The following is a 10,359-nucleotide window of genomic DNA, read 5'->3' on the forward strand; positions in this document are numbered from 1 at the left end:
ACATAGAGACTATCAGTATCAACATATTAACCCAGAGAATAGTGAGAATGAAGGGGGTTGCTGGAACAGGGATTAGTTCAGGTGAATGGTATGGATGAAGTTCAGTGAAATTAAATACGTATATGAGGGAGAGGGGAACAGAGGGTTTTGCTGATAGATGGAATGTTTTAGAGCAACATTCCCAATAAGCCACTCTGAGGTTCTGCACACAGCGTTCGGAATCAGCACGCCGACTGCAGCATTGACTTCCCGTTCTGGAAGTTATTGCCGCACATCGACCATGGAGACCCAGGCAGCTGGTAAGAAAATTAGAGGGAACGCTGGCCCGAAGGCCAAGAATCAGATCCCACCTGGTCCAGAGATGTGTAATCCACCTCTGAACAGAGAGCTTACAGGGATCCCTCAGCCCCATTTACCACATGTTCATTCTGGGTGCGAGAAATAATTCTACACATACTGTAGGTGACATAAGATTCAATAGGCTTTCCTGAAAACTTGCTGTAGCTGTAAACTAACCTTCAGTGATTCACACACTAGGAATGCCCAGATCTCTCTACATCTCAGAACACCACAATGTCTCACCGTTTCGATAGTAGGCTTGTTTTTATTCTTTCTGCCAAAATGGATAATGTCACACTCAGGGACACATCTGTGATGTCGCTGGGAGTAGACCTGTTGCCTCCAAAGTAAGGATACTGCCACAGAACCACTACAGTCCTTCAAGTCCCGAGTGACTGACCCTTCAACAATGTCATCATTGTTAATGCGCTGTCCAGCAACAGATCTGAAGGAATTCTACTTTGAAATCTTCGCTCTTGTCTATCTTTCTTTTTTCTCCATGTTGTTTCATCCCATATTTCATTCCAACTCTAGTCTTTTTCTGTTCCTAATTGGGTCCATTATTATGACTGTGCATAAATAGATCTCTGTTCACCTGAATTAACAGTGATACTGAAGACCAGGAGGGAAGGCAATGCCCCAACAGATTAAACAGCAAGTGAGTAATTTACCAACTCAATCACAAGTTGAGGAGGGCTTGAAAACTCTGACTCAGTACTCAATGGAGTTCAGAGGAATGAAGGGGGTATCTCATTGACAGTTACAGAACACTGACAAGCTTGGATAGAGCAGATGTGGGGAAGGAGTCTCCTCTTGTAAGAGAAACTAGGACCCGAGGTTATAGCCTTAGAGTGAAAGGACAATCTTTGGGAACCAAGATGAGGAGAAATTTCTTCATCCAAAGGGTGATGAATCTGTGGAACTCTTTGTCAGAGACGGCTGTGGAGACCATGTCATTGAATGGATTTAAGGCAGAGATATGTGGGTTCCTGATGAGTAAGGAGGTCGTGAGTCATGGGGAGAAGTCAGGAGAATGGGGCTGAGAAACACATCAGCCAAATGGGCTGACTCGATGGACTTAATGGACTAATCCTGAACCTATTTCATATGGTCTAAAATGACATGACTAAACATTTTAGATGCACATGTGAGATATGTTAATACACATTCACCGTGATTAAGAGGTGAGCAAGTTCTTACCAGGAATTCCAACGACAGCAAGAACTGTGTAGTAAATGTCTTCGATCTGATGGAATACTGTTGGTTCACGCATTTTCTGTGAGAGATGATGGTTTACATTGACCACGGAGACAAACGTTCTCCCTGATTGTATGATACAGTCAAATGGGCTTAATATTTGTACAGGAGGGACAGCTCCAGTGAGATCATTCAATTATCGATATTAATTACAGCTCCCTGAACAAACATGTGAGTGAAATCACGTGAACACAAATGTGCTTGATGTGAATTAAACATAATTGACATATTGTCGTAATGTAAAAAATGTGATTGACTCTAACCCTACTAATGAAATGGCATTAGTCCATCAAATTGTTTTGACATTATTGAGATATTCTCTGTCGTTTCTTTTCCATTTAATATAAAATGTGATCAGTTTTGTTTTCGCATTTCCCCAGAGTATTTGCTGTGTCAGTTCAGGGTGTTGTGATTGCTGTTAGATTATTCCTGTATTTTGGTTCAGTGGTCGCACTGATACCTTTCAGACAGGTACACTCCCAGCCACAAGCAGGTAATCTCGACTGCTCGTTGCGATACTGAGGAGTGCTGCATTGCTAACAGTGCCACTTTTCAAAATAGGTGAGAGACTGAACTCCATCTTTGCCCTTTCAAGGGCACACAGAACGCGATGTGAGGGGAACTGATGGCCGACAGGTATTATCGCTAGACTATTAATCCAGAGATACTGGTCATGATCATATGGGGATCTGGGGACCAATCTCACCACAGCAGAAGATGGAATTTGAATTCAATTAGTTTAAGGAAATAGGAGTCCAGTGAAGACTGTGAAACCATTGTCAATTTTCCGAACAACCCATCCAGTTCACTAATGTGTATTAAGGCTGGAATCTACTGTCCTTACTGGTCAGGCCTGCGTGTGACACCATACTCATAGCTATGTGGTTGACATTTGCCTGCCCTCTGGGTAATTAAGGATGGGCAATAAATGCTGTCCTGGCCTTTGACACCCACATCCTAGGGATGACCAAAAGCAAATGTGACAATGTTTTCAAGAGCAGGATCGTTTTGGAGCTGTTGATTTTGGGGTCATTAATGATCACAGTTACCTAGTCCATGTGGTCGATGATTCGTAGCAACTTTCTGATGGCTTATTGAGCGTGTAAGAGGCACAGTTTATCAGACATCCTAATATGCCAGCATTTGGTCCATATCCCTCTGAACTTGAGATATTTAAATATGTACACTCTACTGAAATTAATAACTTCTTGCAAGAGGATTCGCAGTAGGTTAAAATCAACTAGGAGAAAGTGAGGACTGCAGATGCTGGAGATGAGAGCTGAAAAATGTGTTGCTGTAAAAGCGCAGCAGGTCTTGCAAGGATGCCTTCCTTGAAGAAGCTCTCTTCCTCCCTCTACAAGGATTTCGGTGAGTCCCTCTCTCACTGCACCCCCCAGGTCATCTAACCTCCTTTCACCTATCGCATTCCCAGTGCCCCTCCCCCAAGTCCTTCCTCCCTATCTTTTATCTTAGCCTGCTTGGCATACCCTCCTCATTCCTGAAGAAGGGCTTATGCCCAAAACGTCGATTCTCCTGCTCCTTGGATGTTGCCTGACCTGCTGCGCTTTTCCAGCAACACATTTTTCAGCTCTGATCTCTAGCGTCTGCAGTCCTCACATAAAGTACCAAGGTCTATTGAAAATGTGATTGTTAATCAATGTGTTATGAAGTAAATATAATTCTTTTTTTAGTTTTGAAACCTAGTTCCGTATAATATTTGTCACAGCAATCCCAGTGATTGGAAGATGTGTTACCCCTCTCAATGCTCGGCTGCATTGAGAAGCAAAGTAACTTTAAATGAGCAAAAGTCAATTACATTAAATGGTTAAAGTAAGTTTACCTTAGCATTTAAATAAAAACAATAACATTTCCAACTCAAAACCCAATATTAGCTGGCGTATATGCATTGTGTTTTTGATGATAAACCTTTCATGAAATGTGACATTTCCAATGACTTGATTGGCATCAGGCCTGAAGACCAAAGCAGTGACATAGAAAAAAATATAGAAACGAGGCCTATTCAAACAGATCATGGCTAAGCATCTACCTCTACGTCATTTTTCCAGCACATCACTTTGGAAAGTGCTTTGTTTTGATATTCTGACTAAGAAAGAAACATTAGATACATCTCCCCAGAATTTGAAGTGCCAGTAAAAACTGGATTTCACAAGCATCTGTACAAAGGCGACTTGAATGTTGAACAACACTGCACACAGAGATTTCACAAATGAACAGCTTGCTAAATAGGTGGCTTGCTGATAGACAATCAACAAGGTTAGCTCATGGGGAAACTATATTCATTGCAGTTTACTGTCTTAGAGGCCTATTAAGTAATTGGTGTCTTGATTTTTAAATAATCAATGGCTGGAGGCTGAGAATCGGTTTTTGCAATTGTTACACTTGAGTGAGTCTGTCTGAGGCCAAACTGCAGAAAGTCTCTGCAGCGTACGGAACAGTTGATTATCCTTATACCATGAGGATCCTCTTATTAACATTCCTCTTCAAACACTTCGCATAAAACAGATATCCCTCTGGGTTATAGGTTAAGGTGATAAAGTCGCCTCTCCGCAGCCAGGGAGGAAGCTTTTCCAGCACCACAATGTCGACAGGGATCATAATATCAAGCTTGAGACCTAACTCTTGCTGTGATCCAGTAGCTTCCTGCGGATTCTGCTGGCCACTAAAATGTGTCTGACTGTCAGAGCATTGAGCAGTCTGAATGGGAGGAAAGGAGTTACACTTATTCTGAGGCAGTTAAATGCTACCCAGGCAGCTTCAGTGAAAAACCTGGTGTTGCAGGGCACATTGTCAATTATATATTCAGGTTCATATACAAAGTACCAATTAATATTTTACAGGAAGAACAGCATCTTACTGTTGCAATAACCATAGTCACAGTTTTCTCTGTACAATATATTGTTCTCAACTTATGACAATGAATTGCAATGAATTGATTGGCTTGGAGACCATTGTAAGAAAATCTCCAAAAGAGATAAAGTGTTTGCGAATCTGGGAAATGAAATAAATGCAGTGATCTATTGACATAGAACCATAGAAATCCTACTGTGTGAAAACAGGCCACTTGGCCAGAGGATTCTACACCAACCCTACAATGAGTATCTGACCCAGACCCATGACCTACCCAATTACTTTACTTTCCCGTGACTTATGCATCTAACCTACATATCCCTAATCACTGTGCACAATTTAGCATGGATAATTCACCTAACCTGCACATCTCTGATCACTACAGCCAATTTATCTTTGGATTGTGGGAAGAAACCAGAGCACCCAAAGGAAACTCACACAGACACAGGAAGAATGTGCAAACTCCACACAGATAGTCACTTGAGGGTGGAATCGAACCCCAGTCCCTGGTACTGTGAGGCAGCGGTGCTAACCATTGAGCCACTGTGTCAACCAATCAAGATTTTTGTGCAAAATTAAGTAGGTAAAGAAGCATAGTCAGTGCTAAGAGTCAGTGTTAGAAAGAGTGTTGATGCTAGGTGTCCTCCTTAAATTCTGAAAGAATTTGACAATTACACTGAATGGGTATATGACTGAATTCTTCAGCTGCTCTCTGAATTTAGTCAAGGTCACTGCATTAATAATGGTGTTGGTGCAAGTACTCAAAAGCTGCAGCATGTAGCCAGATTGTTGAATGAAACCTGACAACTTATAAACTTTTCACTGTACTCATTTGAGTACGTGACAATAAAGCTAATTCAATTACAGTCTAGGATGTCTCTTATCAGTCAAACGTTTGTTGGTTATTAAGGGTATTAATAAGTAGTGATTCTTAGGATTAGGGTACAAGGAGGAAGACTCAAAGCACAAGGAACACTTCAGCCAACAGAAGCTTCAGGACAGGAGACATGTGTCCAGACAACTAGAGTTACAAATTGGCATCCCAAAGAGAATGAGCTGAAAAGTCACTTTTTATTTCTTTTATACTAGTTATGATAAACTTAAAAACTTTGAATATTTGTGAAAACACATTTGTTTTATGTATGGGTTTTGTAATTATTGGGATGAACAAACTTAGTGACTCTTTCAAACAAATAATCTATAATTGTCATTGATTTAGATCTTACAATTACAGTTAGGCGCACCCCAAAATTCTTACGATTCTAGAAAACCAGCGAAAATACACAAAGCCTGCAATGGGATACAAGATAAAGCAAGTGAGCAAACATATGACAGATGGCATTAAATATGGGAAAATATGAAGTTGACCACTATAGTGGAAAGAATGAATGAGTAGATTTGAGTAGAGAGACTCTAGAGCATGCTGCAATTCAGATGGATCTGGATGTCCTTGTACAAGGATCAAAAAAGGTTAACTTGCAGATACAGTGGAAGGCAAAGCGAATATTGGGTGGGTGAGAGTTGCAGACAAGTAGGGAATTTTTGCATAAACTGTATGGGGTAATTGCAGTCTCAATCAAAGGAGGAATACTGCTTGCATTGGAGGCAGCATCATAAAAGTTCACTGAAGAGATTGCCTTATGTGGAAAGCTTGAACAGGTTATGTTAGGTCGATACTCAAAGTTTAGAAGAATGAGAGTTGATTTTATTGTAGAATTTTATTGTGGGCGGCATGGTGGCACAGTGGTTAGCACTGCTGCCTCACAGCGCCAGAGACCTGGGTTCAATTCCCGCCTCAGGCGACTGACTGTGTGGAGTTTGCACATTCTCCCCCTGTCTGCGTGGGTTTCCTCGTATTAGGTAAGGGGTAAATATAGGGGTATGGGTGGGTTTCGCTTCGGCGGGTCGGTGTGGACTTGTTGGGCCGAAGGGCCTGTTTCCACACTGCAATCTAATCTAAAAATCTAATACCTGCAGGATCATGGGGACCTGTGTAATCATGAATATTTGCAATTCACCAATAAATGAAATATATAATATTTTTCAGCCACGGATTAGAAAACTACTAGATATAGCAAAGAGTAAAATGATGGAGCTCCTGCAATTCTCCATCTCTGGGAAAGTGTGATTCTAACTCTAGCTGTGATCCAGTAGCTTCCTGCGGATTCTGATGGCCACTAAAATGTGTCTGACAGTCAGAGCATTGAGCAGTCTGAATGGGAGGAAAGGAGTTACCCTTATTCTGAGGCATTTAAATACTACCCAGGCAGTTTCAGTGAAAAACTTGGTGTTGCAGGGCACATTGTCAATTATATATTCAGGTTCATATACAAAGTACCAATGAATATTTTACAGGAAGAACAGTATCTTACTGTTGCAATAACCATAGTCACAGTTTTCTCTGTACAATATATTGTTCTCACCTTATGACAATGAATTGCAATGAATTGATCAAAGGTGAAAGTGACAGTGAACCAGACTGAAATGCCTGTGGCTGCTGGAGGTAAAATGTGAGAGCATGAAATTGCAGGAGTTGTGACCATTTTATATGTTTGGAAAATGAAAAGAAATAACTGCAAACAATAACACATCAGTGAAAATGACAAGTAGATCTGTTATTGCCATGGTCTCCAGATAACGGGTGATACATTCAGAGAGTCCACATTTTCCTTGAGACAGAATCAAAACAGCCACTGAGTTAACTGTAATAAATAGAGAAAACAGAATGATGGATTGTCATTTCCTGGAACACAGCAATTAAATTGGAACATTGATACATCAAAAGAGAGATTGGCCAGTCAGCACATCAGAGCTTATGCTAACATTCAATTAGCTATGCCTGATCAATATTTTACCATTATTTATCTTTGATTTTAAATATACTTGACTATATCAATCATTATTATTTTTGAAACTTAGAATGACCTTTCCTTGACAGTTTACTGAGGAGTGAACTTAAGGCATTTGTCCATCCTTAACATCACCTCTAAGTAACTCTGCTGTAATATTTTTTATTGAGTCTTCTTGTTCTGGAACTTTGACCAACAGAAATGCTTTTTTTTCTATCAACCCCATCAACTCCTTTACTCAGGTTGAAGATTTCAGCTAATTGGCTTCTTAGAATTGTACATGCAAGAGAATAAAGGTAAGTTTGTTGAAACTTGGCTCATAGTGTAACATTTTCATCACTAATATCATTCTCATGGTTTTGCAATCCATCCCAATCAGGGTCAAAATCCATTGCATTGATCACCATGGAGACCGATCACCTCAAAAAACAAAAGTCACAGTGACAAGCCCAAAGCATCGGACAACAAGATGTTAGGTTTTAAGATATTTACTGCAACAATGAGACACAAATTAACATTAAGTAAGCGTTACTAAGCAGGCAACTAATGTACTGGACAACAAAAAAGGCATTCTCTATAAACACAACTGAAAATCCCTGACCATTTTATTCTCTTTGCTTCCTTCTTTACAGAAATGTTGTGTTGTTATTAGTCTCCCAAATTTAACAGGATTACTTCTCTCTGCCACATCATGGCAAATCCTCCAGTGTCTATTAACCCAACCCCTCTTCACCCAACTCTTCAAATCCGCTTCCAGTATGAATGTACCGTTTGTGAATCTTGGTCTTTAATGTTTCTTTGAACCAGAAATCTGTGCTCATTGGTCTTCTGCTTGATGATTAAACTGGAAAAAGTTCTTTATGTCCAGCTCCACAGAATTGCACTTGTAGTGGGCCTTCTTCACTGACCTCTCTCTGGCTGGCTCTGAGATTCTGAGAGTTCCTGGACAATACCAAGAGCAGCTCTCTCTTTCTCTGTGTCAGTATCATTCCAGTCGATGTGAGGCATCAGCAGTTCGGAACTCGGAGTGATACCCAGGTTAGTCATAAGTCTTAATTTGCAGTTTGACACAAATAAAAGAATGCAAATTTTATACACAAAATACAACGACAAATTTGTTAGACAATTGAGAAAGATTTTACCATCAACAAAAAAATCCAATCCTTTCTCCAGAAGTATCATTGACAGTAATTAAATCTCACTGTAGTATCACTCCTGCTGTAACACCTTCATTTTGAGTCCAATTCCCTTGGACTCCTAAAGCAGGATAAGATCCTTCCTAATTCTGGTGGCCAGGATAATTGTTCCCAGTTCGGATACTTTCTCTAGCTTGGATGACCTGGATATTGCTTTCCCGCTTGGATGACCTGAATGTTTTGTTTGCTGGTTCTGATAGCCTGGATATTTCTTTCCAGCTCTGATACGTCTTTCCATATCTGATACATCTTTCTAGCCCAAATGCATCTTTCCAGCTCTGATGGCTAGGAATCTCCTGTGTAGCTCTGATGGTCTGGTTATTCCTTTCTAAACCTTATTCTCACAGGGGGGCGTTGAGCAACAAATCTTGGCTTATATTTCCAATGGGATACTAAAGCTGTACTGTTGGAAGTGCCACTTTTTTCAGATGTGATATTAAACCAAGGCCTTAACTGTCCATTAAACACCCCATAGCACAACTTAGAAGAAGAGCAGAGGAATTGTCCAATGTGTCAACCCTTGACCAGTGTAGCTAGAAAGGTTAGGTTAGGTTAGTTGGTCACCATCACACTGGGAGCTTGCCATGCATAAAATTGACTGTGATCTTTCCTACGTTGCATTTCAGAAGGTTCTTAATTGGATTTAATGTTTTGGGTTGCTCTGAGATCATGCAAGACACGATATCAATATATGTCATCGCCAAATACTGTAGGGGCTGGAAATCTGAAAAATGTACAAAAAGTGCTGCAGAAATCCAATAGGTCTGACAGCCTCTGTTGAGAGAAAAACAGAGTTGACATCTGGCATTCACTGAGATTCCTCTTCAGAGGTTTCCTTCGGCATAGTTGTAAAACTCACTTGAACACCAAACACAAAGGAAAAAGAAGTAAGCATATATTAGGTATAGACAGGATAGATCAAGAGAACCTTAGAATATGAATGCAGTAGGAGTATACTTAAGAGGAAAATCAGGAGGGCAAAAAGGGGACATGAGATACCTTTGGCAAATAGGGTTAAAGAGAATCCAAAGGGTTTGTATAAATACATTGAGGACAAAAGGGTAACGAGGGAGAGAATAGGGCCCCTCAAAGTTCAGTAAGGTCAGAGCTGCAGGAAATGGAGAGGTATTAAATGAGTATTTTGCAACAGTGTTTATTGTGGAAAAGGACATGGAAGATATAGAATGTGGAGAAATAGATAGTGATACCATCTTGAAAAATGTCCATATTAAAGAGAAGAAAGTACTGGATGTATTGAAATGTATAGAGGTGGATAAATCCCCAAGGCCTGACCAGGTATATGCTAGAACCCTGCGGGAGGCTAGGGAAGTGATTGCTGGGCCCCTTGCTGAGATATTTGTATCATAAATAATCACAGGTGAGGTACCGGAATACTGGATGTTGGTTAACGTGGTGCCGCTATTTCAGAAAGGTGGTAAGGAAAAGCCAGGGAGCAATAGACGAGTGAGCCTGACATCAGTTGTGGGTAAGTTGTTGGAGGGAACCCTGAGGGACAGGATGTACATATATTTGGAAAGGCAAAGACTGATGAGGGATAGTCAACATGGCTTTGTGCGTGAGAAATCATGCCTCACGAACTTGATTGGGTTTTTTTGAAGAAGTAACGAAGAGGATTGATGGGGGCAGAGCAATGGTTGTGATCTATATGGACTGCAGTAAGGCATTGGACAGGGTTCCCCATGAGAGATTAGTTAGCAAGGTTAGATTTCATGGAATACAGGGAGAACTAGCCATTTGGATGCAGAATTGTCTCAAAAGTAGAAGACAAAGGGTTGCTCTTCAGACTGAAGGCCTGTGACCAGTGGAGTGCCATAAGGATCGGTGCTGGA

Source organism: Chiloscyllium plagiosum, chromosome 10 (genome assembly GCF_004010195.1).
Source record: "Chiloscyllium plagiosum isolate BGI_BamShark_2017 chromosome 10, ASM401019v2, whole genome shotgun sequence".
Classification (NCBI taxonomy): domain Eukaryota; kingdom Metazoa; phylum Chordata; class Chondrichthyes; order Orectolobiformes; family Hemiscylliidae; genus Chiloscyllium; species Chiloscyllium plagiosum.